Source organism: Vidua chalybeata, chromosome 2 (assembly GCF_026979565.1).
Source record: "Vidua chalybeata isolate OUT-0048 chromosome 2, bVidCha1 merged haplotype, whole genome shotgun sequence".
NCBI classification, from domain to species: Eukaryota; Metazoa; Chordata; class Aves; order Passeriformes; family Viduidae; genus Vidua; species Vidua chalybeata.
In genome coordinates this window covers 114,484,647-114,504,771 of record NC_071531.1, presented here as the reverse complement: position 1 = coordinate 114,504,771, position 20,125 = coordinate 114,484,647, and the positions used below count along the sequence as shown (strand labels likewise).

General features: G+C 39.9%; 1 long non-coding RNA gene across 3 annotated transcripts in view; it reads right to left on the bottom strand.

Annotated features, from left to right (window-relative positions):
* LOC128784712 (uncharacterized) overlaps window positions 1-19,765 on the bottom strand; it is a 46,246-nt gene extending 26,481 nt beyond the window's left edge. For all 3 annotated transcript variants that reach the window (XR_008429588.1, XR_008429587.1, XR_008429589.1), the window contains exon 1: window positions 19,463-19,765. This is a non-coding gene — a long non-coding RNA (uncharacterized LOC128784712). The remainder of the gene's footprint in view (window positions 1-19,462) is intronic.
* Window positions 19,766-20,125: the final 360 nt, after the last annotated feature.

Here is a 20,125-nt window from a genome sequence, read left to right as displayed (position 1 = left end):
AGCCAAGTTCAGAGCAGTGTGAGCTATCAAATGTGACAGGCTCCTGGCAAGCAGCCTCAGGCTTTTGGCTGGAATCTCTTCCAGGCCCAGCTGGGTTTAATTAAACTAAGCAACAGTTCTTGCAATAACTAGTTCCTACCTCATTCTTCAGAAATTGCTTAGTGTTCAAATGTAAATACCTTCAGTTCATACCTTGCTCACCCTTCCCCCACTTTGGATAAACTGACACCGACAAATGCAAGATTTTTAGAACGAGCCCTTAAAAGCTGAATCAGGAAGGAACATGGCACGTGCAGGCCTGCATTCTTGTCTCCTGGGTTGTCATCGTGAAATCCATCCTGCTTATCCAACACTCTAAATATGAATAAAAACCCCACCACACATTTATTTCTCTAGACTTTTTGGTAAATGGAGGAGGTGTCCATAATTGACTGGCAGGCTAGTCCAGCCAAACTGTTATCAAAGCCTGCCTAGAAAATTTGGAGTAATTGTCCAAAAAAAGCCTCAGCTGTGCTATAACTCAGGTGTTTGCAGAACCAAGTAATGGCCACATTAGAGCAACGAGCATTTAAAATCAAGATCAGCTTTTCCACACTATTCTACTACTGCAAGAGATTTGCTGTGAGCAACATGAATAATCCATCCCAATCTTTAAAAGATGCAAAACAGAGTAACTGGAACAAACACATGAATCTTTTTCAATGTGAATGAAAACAGTAATTATTTTCCACTCAATTATTTAAAAAAAAATCCTGGAACACAAACAACTAATTTTCAAAATCCAATAATCTCCAGATCGTTCCTGAGAGGAGCCCAGGTTAAAATTATGAATTACAATAGTAACTTTCTATGAAGCCAGATGGTATTTGCACAGTTTTAAAGTCCCTGATCATCCTCTCATTTGCAGAGGAATACAGCTCTCTACCCAAATAAAAAGAAATATAATACTTTCTTTTTCTTTTTAATGAACTTCACATAGTTTTGCTTGCTAGATTTCCAAACCCTAATGTAACACTTGTTCTGCTAAGCATTTGAAAGTAGTTGGATCATTCAGCTGCTTAAAGGCCCTCATGAATGGAAGCCAAGATTTTTATGATCCTGCAAAATGTCCAGTACTACCCTGGAATACTGAGCTGTTTTGTCATTGCATTCCTTAGGTAATGACTCTCCCCACCAAGAATTCTCCCCTTTTCTGAGGAGCTGGAATAACCTCCCTGGCCTGGGCTCTCCACATTGTGCTAACCTGACAATCCCCCTGAGGAGCCTGCAGGGCTTCTTCAAGCAGTCACAATTTAAACACTGTTCCATTTTACAAGTAGGATTTCTGCAAATAATGTCTTGCTTTAAATAGTCAGTATGGACAGCAGAAAGGCTGGAATGCCAGTTAACTTCAGAAGTAATTCCTCAGAGAATGGCTGAAGGTACAAAGCTGGTCAGTTAAGTCCCACTGTCTAAAAATATCAATAAACATGACATTGCAAGGTCCTAAATTTATTGTTTTTACTCCCCCCTTGGAAAAAAAATGCTCATTTCTCTAGAATTTTTTTATAGTTGCCAGTACAGAATGGTGCAACAAGAAACTTTATGGGTTAAAATCTAGAAAACCACTTCTGCTCTCAAGAGGACACAGAATTTGAGCTCAATCTCCAATATCAGCACATTTTAGTGATACCGTTCCACCTATCATAGCCTGTCTGCTGGTCCAAGTATTTCTTTTAAAAACAAGTTAAAAAATCATCACATTCCTTTGTGAAGTTAATTCCTATTCCAGTAAACTTTCTATTGTAGGACATACCTTGCAAAGTCACTGTTACCCTTCTAAGGGGAAAACCTCTGCAGTGACTTTGTGGGGTAATCTGACTAGAAAACCTGACAGCAGCCAGGGAATTCAGCCCTGTAGTTGTCACCACAGAGGGAATAACCCTGGAAAGGTCCCCCAGTTGTGGGCTGTGCACACCACAGCACCTCTGCAGCATCATGTGGGATCTGCCCACTGGGCTGAGCTGAGCTGCTCTGTGTCCTTTTGAGGAGGGCAGGTAAATCAGGAGGAGAATTCCAAAAGTGTGAGAGAGAATGTATGTGAGAGAATTCCAAAATCAGGAGAGGAGAATTCCAAAAGTGTGAAGGGCATGGAAAGGCTTTCAGTGTTGGGGAAAGAGTGAGAATAGCAGAATTCAGGAAGCAGAGCGAGACAAACAAGCGGACACACATGTGACAGGGGGAAAACAAATCCACATGGGCTTTAAGCACTGAAACACAGATCTGAGATGGCCAAAACAGATTGCTTAGCTGTATAAAGCATTTAATAAGTTATTATTAGGGTACAGCCAGGAACCACGGAGAGGGAAGGGATTAGGTTCTGCTATAAATTACCAGAGATCACACAGCCTAAAACACTCACTCCAGATTTTCAAAACCTGGGAGTGTGTGGGGATGGGGGACGAGGGACAAGGGCAGGAGGATGTGAAGAGGAATCAATTCAGGAATGCAGAAATATGCAACAAGTCATCTGCAGTTCACAACCAAGACAGATGGACAAATGGAAAAGGCTGAACCAGTGTGCTAATACCCAATAAAGATGGGAAGAGAGAAATTCAAGGATGGCCCAAGCTACATCTGCTGGGGCAGGCTTTTGGGAGATGGGGTGAGGAGGGAGAGGCAGAAACAGCAGGGGAAAAATGGACAGGGAACAATGAAAGGAGCAGGAATCTTTCAAACCACAGCAGAACTTCCTTAGACCGAAGCCAAAGCAGAAAAGCTCTCAGGCCACTGGGCAATGTCAAGCCAAAGGTGTGCTTTACCTAAGGGAGGTATTGACAAGGAGGCTGGAAATTAGTTGGGAAGCTACAGAATACTGCACATCTCTGGAAAAAAAAAAGCTTAAAAATATTATCTAATTAATGCCATCTGTATTGATCTATGTTCTACATTAACTCTTCTAATAAAAGACCCACGTTTCACTCTCAATAAAAGCAGAGTTTGTAATCTCAAAGGGGTTTTTTTATATATTTGCTTATAAAATATTGTTTACAAAAGCAAGAGTTTATTTGATTTTAATATTTACGCTCTTAAGGTGGAAAATACAAGTCCTGAACAACAGTGTTTTATTTTAAACAGGAACCAGCCACCACAATGCCAAAATACCTTCCTGAACAGCTAAGTGTAGTGTAACTTAAAACACCAGAAACAGTCTGGTGGAAGGAGGCAGGTTCCATATGCATGAAAGGTATGTTCTGAAATTTCCTCCAAGCCTGTGAAGTGCAAGCTATATTGAAAAAAAAATTAGAAAATCAAACCAAAAATACATCCATATTTTAGATTAATTTCTTTTAAAAATAGATTTGCTTATGTAAAGTATCCTTAGTGTTCAGAAAATGATTAGGAGAGAGTAGTCATCCATAATTAGAACAAAATAATCACTCTGCTGCACACATATCCTCCTTTAAGAGGAGAGGTGATAACTACTAAAAAGTCATTTGGGAAAGACTTAGGTACCACAGTGATGACAGCAGTGCACAAATGAGGGGAGAACAGAAGATGCATAAATTGGGTGGGAATGAAGGATTTGTTACTGCAGCCTTTAGCAATTTAAAGAATATTAAATATAAAAACTTGCAACAGGAGAAGTGTAAGACGCTCCTGCTGCATCCCAGAAGGGAACACTCAGCAGAATAACAAGAAACTTAAGCTGGAAGCTCTGTGACAGCCTAAAAACCATCAGTCTGAGATCCTCTGCTTTCCCCAAAGATTGTTGAATACATTCTCTGTAAAATTCAATTCTACAGCAATTTGTATTAATTATTAATGCCCTGGTGCTCCAGGTAAATAATTTAATAAGAAACTTCATAAAGAACTGTATCATTATCAGAATAAATCAGTTATTCTGGTATGCAAGATGTCTGAATGTTAAATAAGCCAAACTTTTAAAGCATAGTCCAGTATTTGTCAATTGGAGTGCAAGTGTGAAGCTTTTTTTCCCACAAGTCCTGAGATGTAAATTAATCTTGACATCTATGGTGACAAAATGAACAGAGCTCTGTTTAAATCTCTGTTTCTCAGTGCACAATATAACTCTGTTCAGTGGTTTCTCATCCAGAGTAGGTGGACTCCCTGCAGCGTTGCAAGAGAGAAAAATATGACACTGACCATATAGAGATGTGGGTGTTCTAGAAATAAAAAATGTGATTTTCTTTGCTTAACCTCATTATGGGAGTTGTGTACTTTCCTCTGTTTCTTCTAGCTGATGAAAGTAAATTAAGACTGACACTCACCATTTTACTCTATGAATTTTATTCCAGAGATGTTCTTTTATTATTGATGTTTATTACCTATGGAGGTTGTTTCACTAGTCTGTAGTAGACTTCTCTTTTTCATTACAAAACCACAATAATATTCCTGCTCTGATGGCCTCCTGGAATCCCTGAACATTTCCAGAACACAAACCTGGCTATTGAAACATAGCCACAAAGTGCTCTTTAGTGAGCAATAAAATATTCCCAGCATCAGCACTGGATCCAAGCTTTTGTACACAATTACAGGATCAAATAGCTGCAAGGCACAAGATATTTTAAAGAGTGGCTGTGGCTACCTCTGTCTGTGAACACCTACTGTAGATACACCTGGAAATAAGGAAACACAGGTACCTCCACAAATAAATGAGTAGAAATAAGCTGAAGACTTTGTGAAACCCAGAGCCAAGTCCTGTCAAAGCCATCAACAGCACTAAACAAGTATCTTCTTTCCTTTAGTTAATACCTAATTTTGTACTTAATTTTTTCAAAGTTCTACACTGGAAGTAAGTACTAACTCCTGGGAAGGCACTGAATTGTATTATTGTCCTTAAAACACTCAGATTTCTTTTTTTTAAACTTGATGAGTTTATTTCAGTTCTGCTCCTTTAGAAAGTGAAGAAGTAAAGCTTATCAGTGGAAGGTATTTTTCAAGCAGCATCTTTAGCAAGTTTGTCTATCAAAGCACTAACTCTCAAATTAGCTCTGAATTTCATGTCTTCATATTGCTTTTGGACACACCAAATTACCCCTAAATCCATCAGGATGCTAAAAAACCATGGGGAGATACATGCAAAAGTAAAGAATCATTTTCCTCGGCTGAAGTATTTCACCTTGGAATTCCCCAAAAGGTGTTTTTCACATTAATCTCAAATACACAATTCTAAATTGTTTTCAAAGATGTGATGCTTCTGTCCCACTCAACAGAGAGTATCCCCAGCAGAGTGAATTAAATCAGAAGTGGAATTACCTAAACAATAAAATTACAACTGAATTATCAGCGCTGAGATGACAATGCTACATGGACAGTTTCACTCTAAGAAATACAAGAACTTGATGGGGTTATTTTGAAATGAAATGATATCATAACTTTCGAGGTGTGAAAGTTTCCTGCCCTTTTTCACTTTAATAAACTGAAGATTTTAATAGAGATCTTTTAGGAACACATGCTGTACTCTGAGGGTGTGAATATTTCCTGACTAGCCAAGTTTACATACAGCTCACACAAGAAACTCATAGGTTTCTTTAACCTGAGAGTGAAGTTTAGCTAAAAGTGAGTATTATTAATTAAAAAAAAACCCAAAAAACAAAAAACAAAAACAAAAAAAACCCATCAAAACAAACAAACAAACAAAAACAAACAAACAAACAAAAAAAAACCCAAAAAAACCCTTTGGGACTGTTCTACTCAGTAAAGAGTCACACTTTAAAGGAAGAAAAATAGGTTTTAATTCCTCATTTAAGATAAGTAATTCTTTCAAAGATCCTAAGTATCTACAAATCCCAAAAATGTCCTGGCCATCTCACACTCTGGTATTGCAAACTACTTCTTTTAGTAGCCATAATATAAAATGAAAACCTAATTTTAGGTTGCATTAAGAGCATTGTGAGAGTGATCATGTTGGTATCAAAAGGGAAGCATTAGGAAAGACAAATGTAGGAAAAAAAAAGAGCAGATTATATAAATTCCAAATATATAAATTAAGAAAAAGCAGCATTAGGCTGCATTGGAGGCCTCACCTGCAGCTGAGGGTTTGGCTCTGTGTAGGTACAGACACCATCAGTGTCTTTTCTGTACCACAAATGAGAAAAGAACAAATCACAATCCAGGAAAATGTCCTGAAAAACTCAAGTCAGGAAGGGTGGATGAGGGGAGGAAAAATTATAAATGTGTAATTTTAATAATTTTCTTTTTTTCTTATTGCCTGAGGTGTTTTAGATGCATAACCTATTTTCTCATAGCACTATTTCCCATCAGCACTATATTTCAATATTTTACAGAGTAATCAAGCTGGGATCTCTGAGTTATCAACAAAATGCCAGCTGAAACAAATCCATCAGCTATAAAATATGTTTTGTGTATAGCTGGGCAAACTAAGTGGAAAATAAAAAAGAAAAAATAATTCAGTTTGCAATCATATCTGTGGGGCTCCTCTGCTATCTCTGATAGGGTTATACTCACCACCATGTGCTTAGAAAAAAGGTATTTGCTTACAGTCTCTTTGCAAAATATAACAGAAAAACTTGAGCAGAGCTGAGTGGCTTCTGTTGCTGCCCTACCAATCCAACATTATCCATTTGTTTCATTCCTCAGCTTTCTCTTGGGCTACCAATTAATCATCCAGGTTTAACTTCCCAGTGAGGTTTCAAAGATGGTTCTAACCACCTTTGCTGTCCCTTAATATGGTGGGGGTGTGGTTTAATTTTCGTATTTTGGCGCTGACATCAATTGGAGTCTCCCAGGGGCTGTCCTAAGGGTGGGAGACTGGTGCTACAATAAAGGACAGACAGAACACTTCACAACCCTGTCCCCCTCACATATTCTTCCCCTTTTTGGCCCAAACCTGTGGGGAGGGAAGAGCCACCTTGGAGCTCAAGAAGGAGGGCAGGGCTCACAACAGTGATATTAGAATGGGGGAAGTGGCATTTTGGTACTGTGCTTCAGAACCTTAAATCCCACTAAAACCCCACTAAAGCTGTTCAAATAATTTATTATAGCTGGTCCTACAGCCTAGCCTTTCTTACTTAGCAGTTCTCCTGCTACCTTTCCAAAAGGAAAATGAGCCTTATTTGAAAAGGGAGTGATTTCAGCTATACCAGGGAAGGACTGGCTTTTCAAACACCTTAAAGGCAGCTGTGCAGTCCAAGCAGAGGCTTTGGCAGAAGCCTGATGCAGTGGTAATACTTCCCAATCCAGACTTTTTTTCTTTAATGGAAAATGATGGAAAGTCCTGCTTTAACAGGATTCAGACACTGGCTCTTGGAAACAGGATTTGGTAACCAAAATAAAAAATATCTCAGAAACTTTAATGGCCTCCTTCACTAAAGCCTGGCCAAGTACTTGCATTTAATAATTGAAGCTATCAGTTTACTTTTACATAGTGGATCTAAATCCTCTCTCCAAAATAGACACAAAATCCCCTTGGCTGCACTATCTGTAGCTAGAATTTGGGGCAATATATTTATAAAAATGAGATATAGTGATGGTAATCAAAATTATTTTGTTATTATTTGTCATAATGGTTAGAAGAGGAGGTGACAGCTGATAATCCCCAGATCCTGGTGCCACTGTGGTGTTTATAAATGTTTGTAGGTGTGAATTTAACCAACATGACCTCAGGTAGCTGCTGGAGTCCCCTGAAAGAGCTGCATGGAAAGACCCTACATCAATCCCCAGCTGCTCCCATGAAATCCCCTGAGCTTCCTGAGACATGAGCTAGAACTTCACCTTAGACCAAACACATCCTACCAGTTAAACTCAGATTTTGGCCCAGGAGAGTTTGGATCTCGATCCCCAGCCTTTTAGAGAACATCTCTACTGCTGTGCTATAAAATTAAAAATATCTGAATTTTCTAGCTGAAGGCAAACATGTAAATTTTTGTTAGAACAGCTGTTTCCTATTAGTTCTAGAGAGAAACATTAAAACTCAGATGTGTTGCAGTGACAGCAAACTGCCTCAGTGGGTTGTATGAAAGGGTCTGGGTGAGAAGTAGGATGATGGACCTCACCTCCAGCAAGTGGAGAAGGATACAGAAAGAGAAAATAATCACCCTGGAGGAGTGTGGAACTCCCCAGGCTGTCTTTATTCCACAAAAAGGTATTCTCTGCTTCTGGGACACAGTGCTCATTTTCTGCACAGCCTGGCAGGGTGATTTACTCACTGGAGCACCACAAAATCCAATGTGCAGTTTTGTGCTAAGTGTGTGGTAAATCCATGATGGATGCTCTGGAAGCCACAATTGCTACTGCACAGTAACTTGTGGTGTTGGTACAATATGAGATAATAGCAGGGGGCAAAGAGCTGCTTCAGGAGGAGGCTCTGCTGAAAATAAGGCTTCGCATTTCAGCCGAAGCCCTTATCACTCTTATCAGCTCCAGATCAATCCTTTTCCAGTCCTACAAAGGCAAAGCAGGGCTATGAAATGTCAAAAATGGGAAAAATTAACCCTTGCTCAAAAAGCCATCATGAGCCATGCAAAATTCTTACATCCCAACTTAAATCAGGGTTTTCCATGACACATCTGAGAATTGTGAAGTCATATATGTGTTTTCTTCACAATGACTACAGTTCATGTTCTGCCACCAAAGAATTGGGACTAGATTAAACAGCTAATGAGGAATTACAAAAAGATAAAGAAAATAAGCAAGGAAAAAGAAGAGAAACAGCAAAAACATTGGGGATCAGATATTTGTCCATTGTAAACCAACACTGACCTGAAGATTTGTATGAAGTTGCATCACATCACCCTCACCAATCCACTCTGTTTAAACACTTTCATTTGGGAAGGTTACATTTGTAGAAATCTGATGGATTAATATGCTGATTAATCTGTAATTATCTTAAAGGTTCTCTTGTTCCTGTTAATAACTTCACTTTTAATAAAGGAAACAATGGGGTTATCTTTGCTGAACCACAGAAGCGGAAGTTATGCAATATTATGGTTCTACTTTAGGCCAGCAAGGACTTGGAAATATGTATCCATCACTAAAGTTAACACCAGATTTTCAGAAGGAGCTGTCCTGTGAAAAAGAAGGGAATTTCCACCCTGTAAAGGATTACATCATTTTGACAATCATTACTGCAGTGGAACAGCACAAGCTCATTCTCCACCCCTTTCCCCAACCCACTTTTCTCTGTGTTTAATGTAAATAGAAATTCTCTCAAATATTTTGACCATTGAAAAAAAAAAAAAAAAGTAATGTTTTTTCCACAAGTTCAATGTGGAACTGCATCTTTTTGAAGCGGTATGACCCTTCCCTGGCTGCACCCTCCTGTCAGGGAATTGTGGAGAGGGAGAAGGTCTCCCCTGAGTCTCTTTTTCTACAGGCTGAGCCCCCCCAGCTCCCTCAGCCTTGCAATGACCATAAAATACAGGGATACTTTGTGGAGAACAAAGATTAAAGCAGCTTTTCTTTTCTTTGGCTGGATTTATTGTCAAAGGACTGTTAAAAGGAATGATTAGTAGGAACAAATTGGAATGAATAAGAAGTCTCCATTTGTTAAACAAGAGCCAAGGAATAGTTTGGATTGCATATTCCAGTGCTGTGGGGGAAAATGAAGAATATGGTACAAATGAATTACTTGGCTTTGGAGGAATGGAGCTAATTGGGAGACAGGGTAGGAGAAAAAGTGATTCAGGGGATACAGTGAGCATGAAAAATATCTATGCATGGAAGGAGATGGAAGCAGAGGGCAGAAGGGAGGAGAAATAGCAAGCCAGGCAATTTGTCATGGAAGATTATCAGGTTTGTCAAGCACAACATCCCTGAGGTGAATTCATGCTGACCATTCATGACTTTCCTGTCCTTCCTGTGCCTGCAAATGGCTTCCAGGATGAATGACTCCATTACCTTTCCAGGGACTGAAGTGCTGCTGTTGTTCCCTGGGTCCTCCCTGCCCTCAGTGAGGACAGGGGTGACACTGGTTCTGCTCCAGTTCCTCCAGTCACCAATAATTCAAATTCAATCATGCAAAGACTGCCAAGTGCAGTTTCATGATGACATCAGTGAGGTTCCCCAGTACCTATGGGTACATCCTGTCAGGGCCCATGGATTTACATTTGTCCAGCTTCTTTAAGTGCTCCCTGACCTGGTCATCTTCCACCAAAGGTAGATTTTCCTTCCTACAAATTATCTCCTGGTCTTTAGGGCCTGGGATTAATGAATCCATATCCTGTGTCTTCACATTCCCCACCTCACTCAGGATTACTGATGCAGGGGCACCTTTCTAAGGAGATAAATCATAACTTGAAAACATGTTTCAGCTGTGGGATAGAGTAATAAGTATGCACATTTTATTGTTCTGAGTGCATGATCTATAAAACCTTGAAAGACAACAAATCACAAATATTTCACACTGTTTTTAAAAAATAGGTAGATTAAAAATCTAAACTCCCATTCTTGCATGGGGCAGGCAGCTTTTCATTCCAAACCAGAACAGATGGATAAGGGGTTTTTTTGTGCCTGGAACTTTTTTGACAATTTTAACACAGAAACCCCTTGCAGGACCTCACCTCTCATGGGAACTGTACTTTGGGTGAATAATACCCAGACTTTTAGCAGCCTGGAAGTCCAATGTGCTGCTTGGTTCAACTCATATGTGTGATCTTGGCACAGCTTCACTGTGAAAATTGTGCTGTGAGGACATAAATGAACTAGAGCTGGGCAAGATAAGCAGAGTGAAAGCCTACATAGAGGGCAGTTGTTGAAATCCTGACAGTTAGCAGCTACCAGAATCCAGAGAAGAAATGCTGGCATGAAAAGGTGTCAAAACTCACAGGAGGGAAAAAAAAAAAAAAAAAAAAAAAAAGAACAGAGGATGGAATAGATGGAATAGTCTCTACTATTTTGCCCACTCCTCAGGGGGAAATAGTAGAGACTTTTATTCTTAGCTATCATCAAATGGTACAGCAGGGGATACAGATTGATATCAGACTGAACCATTTCCAGTCCAAGCAGTCAATCCATAATGTTTAGCTATTTTTCAATTGAAATTGAAATTTTCACACATAAAAAGGCAATGCCATAGATGCCAGATGCTCAGTGAGGAAAAATTTATGGAAAATATCAGATTTGATCTAGTTTCAGGGTGGGGAGACCCTGGCACAGGGTGCCCAGAGAAGCTGTGGCTTCCCCTGGATCCCTGGAAGTGTCCAAGGCCAGGCTGGACAGGCTTGGAGCAGCCTGGGACAGTGGCAGGTGCCCCTGCCCACAGCAGGGGGTGGAACTAAAAAATCTTTAAGGTCACTTTCAATCCAGACCATTCTATGACTCCATGACCCAATTAAATAAATTTATTTGCCTGCCTGGCCCCAAGCTGGTCCTTCATCCACACAAGAACGAGGCTGCAGCAGCTCAGCTTCATTCTCCATCACCAAGCCAGCTTCTCCTGCTTCCTCTCATGTAAAAGACCAGCCTGGCAAAATCCTGGTGCAGACAGAGTCACAACCAGCCTTCCCCAGCACTGTGGCCTGCTGCCAGCAGGGACTTTTCCTGCCTGGGGCTAATTGACATAACTGGATGAGGCAACCTTGTGCAAAGTGCAAAAAAAGATGTTTTGTGAAGCTGAAATGAATGGCCACAGCAAGCGAAAAAAATAGCTCATTGCTGAGACTGGTGTAAGGCATTTTATGAGTCATTACCTCAGATTTTATTTGGGTTCTGGGAAATGAGGAACTGGGGGCTCATCTGTCAGGATTTCAGAGCTGCAGGTGAAATGCTTCCTTTGATAAGTGGATTCCTGGAAGTCCTAACTGGAGGAGGACACACCAAAATAAAACTTCTGGAAGTAGTAGATTACCCTTTATTTTGGTAAAGCAATGCCCCAGGGAGATCTGAATGTTCTTTCACTTTCTGTGAATGAATTACATGGTTCATGGTAATGTTAAAAATGTTAGTTAAACATTTTACTAAATGCAGCTTCCTGATCCTGTGCTCGTGAACAAAAGTCACTTGTTATAATAAATACTGAAGACACATCAGTAACCTTTTTCTCCTTGTCCTAGTCTGAGTAATTTTAAATGTCAAACGTTTCCTCATTAAAACTCTTTCATAATCTTAAGGGAAGGGGTGAAGAGGGCAGGAGATTAAAATCTCGTTGCACAAAGTGTGCTGCAATCTCACTTTATTGATACTTATAGTACAGTCTGGGATGACTCAATCCACCACAGGACACTGAGTTGTGGTCACAGCAGAAACTAGAGAAGGAAGAAAAAGCCCCTTTCTCTGAGACAGTGCTCTACTGATACAACTATGACTCCCTGGAGAATTCCTCATCCATAAGCTATGACAGCTCAATTTCAACTGAATTTCTATTTTCAGAATTTTGAAGAGAAATTTCTTCCTATACCATTCAGCTAAAGGGAGTGATGGAAGTTGTCATTTCGCTGATGTCCCAGGACAAGGGGGCAAAGCAACATCCTTTGCACTCCAGCCCATGAGGCAGCTCTGTGGAGGCTGAGTTTGATCAGTGCTGAGGCAACTGAACAAAATTATCAGCTGAGTGTTCTACGAGTTCTACTGCCATACAGATGTGCACTGCCAAAGACTAAATTCAAAAGAATTTCCTTGAGAATTGCAAAAGACATTTCAGTGCATCAGGTCTTCTCCCTGTCAAATTGGATGGTCCTCCTCCAAACCACAGAGGTATGAGAGTAATCTCTGCACATCGGTGGACCAGCCCCAGCTTTTCTGACCTACAAAATGGTTAAACCTTTGCCTTCAAAAGACTCAGCCTAAGGCAGAGAACAATCATGGAAAGTTTCAGCCCATTTCAACCCATTAATTTTTGGCAAAGCCATAACCAGCTTAAAACACAGGCCTCTAATTAGAGCGGGTCGGAACATTCTCAGCTAAATGAAACTTCATTGAAATACGCTGCTTCATCCAAGCCAAAACAACACTTTTCCAGAGACATATCTGCTTCCACTAGGTTTTTGTGGGGAGAGCTGAGAGGGAAAGCGTGCTCACACACTACAGCCTGAAGATGAGGTCACGGGTTTGGGATGTATGAGGATCTAGTTGAGGTCCTGGCTCAGAGAGCAACAGTAAAGGGACTACAAAATACCCAAATGCCACAGCATCTCCCTGGCTATGTTATCCACAAAAAATTCCTTATCATGAGATACATGCCATGATTATGATGTTCAAGAGATAATATGTCTTCAAGCACCACACACAAAGTCATATCTTTGAATGTTATAGGTTGACCTAAAAGAGGGCTGATTTCTTCCAGAAGTCTGTGCTTCTAACAGGAGTTACTCAATATTTAAACTTGAAAGGTTTCATCAGAAAGTGCAGTTCTTGGACAATAAATATTTGTTTGAATAATTACAGGTCATAAAAGGGGGAAGAAAACATTATTATTATCAGGTGGAAAATCTTTACTTTTTCATTCTTATGGATTTCACATTTTATACATGCAAATAAAGCAGGGAATAGTAGGAGGAAATAGTATGTTTGCAATTAAAATGTATTTCATACTGTGGTAGGTCCTCCCATCCATTACAGTGAGGTTTGAGGCCTACAAGTCTTGTCCTAATAAAGGACAGAACATAATTTTCCATTCCTGAAGGTTTAAACAGGAATTGAGCTGATGCAAACCTTTGCTTTCATGCACTATTACCTGTCTTCAGCTTGTGCAATTATTTTACTTCCCAAACATCAGGTTTGGTGAACACCTGCTTTTTTGGAAGATTATCCAAAGGGTCTTTGACATAAATGTTTGGCTTGTGGTGTTCACTACTCTGTTATTGCACATGTCAGCACAAAGGAGCCATGTGACACAGAAGACTGGGATCATATTAAGCTAATTCAATGTAAAGAATGATTTAAACATATATTTTTCTAAAAGCACATTTTCTCACTTAGAAGCACTGGGTTTTCTATATTCTTTTTTAGTTCTTAGCATATAGTTCTCAAAAACATTTAATTTCTGTTATTAGTGCAATCTATTTAAAAACAGAAAACAAAACCAAAGATTTAACTTCAAAGAGACAAACAGATGAAGTACTGAAAACCTGGGAGTCCCTTCTCAAACCACTGAGACTTGTGGCAAAGTTTTCCTCACTGAACATCAAAATTCTGAATTCAAGGAATCAGGGTCACTGCAGCTGAGGATTGAGTCTTCAAATAAAAAGTGCAAATTTTTCTTCAGTAACATTTGTGGAAATAAAATTCAATGCTTATCAGCTGTAGACTTTTTCTTTCAGTTAAACTTTTATTGGAAAAACTCTGGAAGTTACTGAGGCCACACCTTAAAATGCAGCAGCTGTGTGTTAATTATCAGATTTTGCTAGCTAGGAGGAATAGGACAGTAAATACTTGGTCAATATCTAAGTTAACCTATCAAGAATAATTGCATTAGTTTAAATGATGGGCCCTTCCAATTCTCCTCATGGGATGCAAATTAAAATGTTTTGAGGTGAAAACCAGAGCAATGGTCAGATTCTAGAAAACAAATAATTCATTTAATATTAATAACCTTTTATACTTCCTACACTTCCTGCTGACCTCAAAGCAGGTCTTATTTTTTTTTTTAAGCCAGGCACCCTCACAAAATTAAAACACAGTAAAGAAGAATTCAAAATCCTAAAAGCTCTGTGAAACCACAAGCATTCCAGAAAGAAAAAAAAGAAACTTGCAAATTTTAACATGCTGAACCAGATTGGTGTGGTTTGCTTTCCATTACTGGCTGGCACTTCTCACAGGAAATGAGGACAGTGGATATAACCCAAATCCTGGTGTCAAGCTAATGATTTCCTTGGATTTTGTGGTGATTCCACTATCTCCAGCTGTACCTTAATGCAGCCATCCAAACACACATCCCTGCCGCTGGTGTTTTCCTGGCTTTCAAGTACTTCCCTTTGCAAGGGTAATGAGGAATTTTAGCACAGACTATTGCCATTTAATCAATGCATTAACTGTAATATATGAATAAATTTTAAAGTATGTGAATGTCTACACAGTGACTAGAAATATAAAACTTATATAAGTTCTACGTATCAAACTTACAATGATTCAACTATCCAAAGAGTTCTCACATGTTCCTGAAAAAAAAAAATCTGAATTTACTGACTTAAATTTTCAACCAGACTCCTCTGACTTTGTATCAAAAAGGAGGTGAAAACTCCTTTCACATACTGAGCACATACATAAAAGAACATGTGTTATTTATTAACAGGAGAAAGCATTTATTAAAATCTAACCTGGCTTTTGCAAATAAGATTACTTCATGCACAGGAAAGAGCTGTATATGATAAGCTGTTATTTCAGGGCTGTTTTGAAAACATTCAAAAAGGGGGCTAAAACTAATTTAGATGCCACTTTTAATTAATCTAATTTCCAGAAGGAATTTGACCAGTCACAAAGGAAAGCATAATCTTTGAGAAAACTCTAAGCCTCACTCATTTAAAACTCTTTATGGCACAGTAAATGCTTCTAGTTCAGTATTTTATGAACTGCAGAAGTGTCAAAAGCTTTTTATGGTTTGCACTGGACATTTTGACGGTCTATCTCAATTCTCATTGTAAAATGTCAATATTGTCTGGAGCAAAACGAGCAGAATATCTCTTACTACCTGATCTTAATCTTCCAGTCTGTTCTGCCAAATGCTAAGAGAATTTAAGAGTAATTCACAGTAGTCACAAACACTCAAGTCACTTCATCTTCCACTGCAAACTCACCTAAAGTGAGATATTATATCATATTTTCCCTACATTAATATCCTGCTCAGCTCACCGTCAGATTATTTCTAACTTGGCTATTTGAAATTTTTCCATTGTATTCACCACCTCCCTCACCTAAATGATGGGTAGAGTAGGGATTTTCCTGAGGGTTATAAGGGAAAGCTGAACTCAGTAGAACCTTCCATGTTCCAAAATGTTGTGGAAAGAATAAATGGAAGTGCTTGAGCACAGCCAATGGACAAACCAGCAAGAATATTAAGGGTAAGTAAGAATGGAGTTAAAAACACAGCATCGACCAGAACAACTTGATGATTTGGACATGGGAAGAACAGGGTGTGACCAGTCACCTAAAAGGCAGCTGGATTCACTTCCTGCATAGTTCATATTCATCTCCCCACGTGCTGCTGACAATCAATGTCTCCTCCCTTCAGGATGCAGCTCCATTTGTGTCACAAATGGTTCTGTTCAGTACAACCCCACTGAGTATCTTTGAAAATGTTCAGGCTATAGAATGGCCCTTTTGGCTCTCCAGGCCATGGATTTTCAGTGAGCACATCTATTTTTCCCCTCCACCTATTTCATGGCAGGCAGAACATTTCTGAAAGAGGAAAGGGTTTTCGCAGATGAGCACAGGATCAGTCTGGAGTCCGTAACTGCAATTAAAGTCAGATATGTAAGAAAATAGAAGATGACACAGGTGCTGGTTGGTTTTAATGCAAAAGTCCTAGGCTTTTGACACTGCCTATAAAAAAATCTATCATTAACTGCCATCAGTACTATTGAAAGGTTTTGTTTATGTGTGATATGCCAGTACTGAACAATCCTTATTCTATCTGAACAAAAAATGAATTAACAAGGCCCTGATTCCAAGAAAAAAGACAAATATTTATATCAACTCTTGCTTTTCATTGCAAAAAGGCACAGTCACTACGCTTTACTCTTCCTCTCAGTTTTCCTTTGCACACTTAGTCACAAAACCATTCTGCACTCCCATTGCCTTTCTTTCATTTGGCCGTATTTTCTCAACCCCCCCACCCCAGTACACAAAAGTCACTGGTCTGTAAAATCACCTGTGCACTGTAGAGAAACCAGGGAGGATTTCTCCAGCAAACAAGCCTGGTGATGGAATTTTTAGGCTAAAACTGCAAAATACTCTTTTAATTTAGCATGGCACTTCATAGGCAGTGCATGGAAATATTGTTAAATTCAACTTTTTACTGGTTGAAAAATGAAGTAAAATCAAGTGACACAGCAGAGGTTGGAATGAAATAATATTTAAGGCCACTTTCAACCCAAACCATTCTCTATTCTATGATATCTTATTGTTAGGAAAACACAAATAAGAGATACTAAACTTTAGAAGTCTCTTTCTGGAAATCATTAGCTTTTCCTCTGATTAAATTCAAGTGAATTGCAAATCAACATTTTAAATGAGTTGAAAGTCTTTATTACTCAGTATTATGATTCATTTCCAGTCAGAATATTGTTGAATTAGTAATATGTTGTAAGATCATGATGATATTATTTCACAGTTGAGAAGTTCTCCTCCAAAGACACACAAATTCTTGAAAATGATAAATTTGCAAATAGTTAGATATCAAATTATTAACCAATGAATGTTTCAGAGAAGTGATGGAAGTGCAAGCTATGCAAAGAAAAAAAATTTAAGAAACAAAGTGCAGATTAAAACCAAGGGTCTACAGGAAATATCTTCTAAGACATTACTCAGTGTCTTGAAAAAAATTCTATTCTGGCTCCTGAGATTGAACACTGCATTAAAAATGTGTTCTTCTATATCTAGTCTGCAGAAAAGGGGAGTTTGGAGCCCTCAGGCTGAGCTTCCTGCTGGTGCAAGCAACACAGCTGGATTTTCTTCACCAGTATTTGCCTCCATGTATTATTCTGTGAAATTCTTCAGATTTTCTAAAAAGAACTGACAGATACCCAGGGTTTTCATCACACAGGAAATTCCATTATTGAAACACTTTGTCCTGATACCAAATCAGGACAAAAACTCAAAGTATCCCTTTGGGCTTTTTCACACAGGAAAAACATTCCCAGCTCTGTTTTTAAAAATGCCAACTGTTTGGAGCTGGTTTGGTGAAGAATGTTAACATTTTATGACAAACTCTCATGGGGTGAAAAAAAAAAATCAATTTTCATTTCCCACATCTTCATTTTAACTTTCCTGTACAAATTTGGTTCCTAAAGTGCTGCAGAACTACTTTTCCTTGGTGACTGGATACTGAGCATGCTAACACAGAGGTGGATTTTGGTAAGGTGTTTGCTGTCCTGCAATAATTATCCTTGATTTTATTAACAACCAAATAGAATTGGCTATAGAATTTGTGAAGACAGACACAAAATAGTTCAGTAGATTTTGTTCCAAATACATAAATTAATTGCTGCTTATATCTCAACCCCAAATATACATTAGCTCTATAAGTACCAGTACTACTTTCATGATAATGACATTTATTTTAATTTAGGCAAGGGTTGACCAATGAATCTACAAAATACTTCATTAATGATGATTTACAGATGTACTGTGCTACTGGACTCTTCCTTTGCACCTCTCACCTGTACTTTTGTTTAAGATTCTCCTGACTCTCAGTTTAATTTTTCACTCTGCCATGTATCTTGCACATGAAACTAAAGATATAAATAACCCCTTTTTAAATACAGTGTTGTGAATAGTTTATACTCCCGAAGTTTCAATAACTTAAATTATAAGATGTGGCAAAATTTACTTTGCAGTCATTAGAGTTATGTTAGGCATAGATGCGCAGTAACTGATGTTTTTCCATTTAGCTGGGGAAAGTTTCACCTTGGAGAAGCGTAATTTTTTCATATATTAATTTCATTTCTTACCTTCCTAACTCTGGTGAGTTTAACAGTTTTCCAGATCATTATAAAAACTGTTATTTTTAACACAAATGTGTATTTTGGGAATAAAAATCATAACATAAGAAGACCACAAAAATAAGCTGATTTCCAATATTAAAAACCTTCCTACTTAAACCTAATCCCTGTTAAGAACTATCAGGATTTTTACAAAAATCCTGTTACCAAGAGGGGAATATCCCATTTGATTTTTATAGGATCAGATGCATGCTCATTGCATTTGTCTGCTTTTCAGAATTAATTATGGTCTTAACACCTCCCATAAAAATACTGAAGGTGAAAGGCAAAGTGAGAAGTTACTGCAGTGCAATGTCATGTTTGCTGTGATGGGCAGAGGTGTTTCGAGAGGTGATTTACTTTGGCCTCAGCATTTTATCCTGCCTCATTCTGCAGCCAGTGCTGTTAAATCACAGAATCATGGAATGGTTTGGCTTGGAAGGGACCTTCAGATCATGCAGTGCCATGGTCCGAGGAGCTGATTTAGCTTTGCTTTGCCTGTCAGAGGCACACAGGGGAGGGGGAAACCAGGAGAAGCTTGGTCTCTGGGAGGAATCTGCCTGGTGACATCTCCCACGGGACAGGGGACACTGAGCTGCCCCCAGGGACTGCTCCCATCAGAGGGCCGGAGGTCGGAGCTGGCCGATGTCCTCTGTGAGCAGGGCCAGGCTTTGGGAGCAGCCAGGGGCACACAAAGAACACAAGCCTGGCGGCACTTTGGAGATTACGCTCTTGCCTCCCGCTGGCTTTTGCCTTGAGGCTTTTGTGATACTGTGATTCCAGGGATTTCTCAGAGTCGCTTTTCAAAACTCGCTTTTGAGCGGGGGATTTTTGAGCCTTACGCTCTGGCAGCTTTGGCATCTTACCTCTGGGCTCTGCTGCCCTCGCTGGCGTCTGTCCTTCCTCCCTGTGTCCCTGATCAGCGCCCTGCCGCCTTCGTCTCTTCGTCCCGTCCTGAGCCACCTGCGTCCAACCCTGTCCGGGCTCCTGACCCTCCTGCCCGGGCTCCTGGCCCTCCTGCCCGGGCTCCTGACCCTCCTGCCCGGGCTCCTGGCCCTCCTGCCCGGGCTCCTGGCCCTACTGCCCGGGCTCCTGACCCTCCTGCCCGGGCTCCTGACCCTCCTGCCCGGGCTCCTGGCCCTCCTGCCCGATCCCCCCGACACCGTGCCCGGCTGCTGTCCCCACAGTCCCCACAGTCCCCAGGCCGGCAGCACAGCCCCGCCTCAGGGACACGGAGGGCACACCCCGAGCTCCGCCGGCGGCGCCCTCCGTGTCTCTGCTCTCTCTCCCTGTAGCCCTCTTAAGTAGGGCGAGTCCTTCTTATTTTGGTGGGTTTTTTGGGGTTTTTTGGGGGGGTTTTTTTGGTTTTTTTTTTTTGTTTGCTTTTTTTTTCATTACCAATAAACTGCCCTCAGATACAGTATTTGTCTCGTTTGACTTAATTCGTTTTAAAGGAGTTCTTCGCAGTTCCCCACTGTGGAACACGACGCATGGGCAGGGACACCTTCCACTACCCCAGGCTGCTCCAA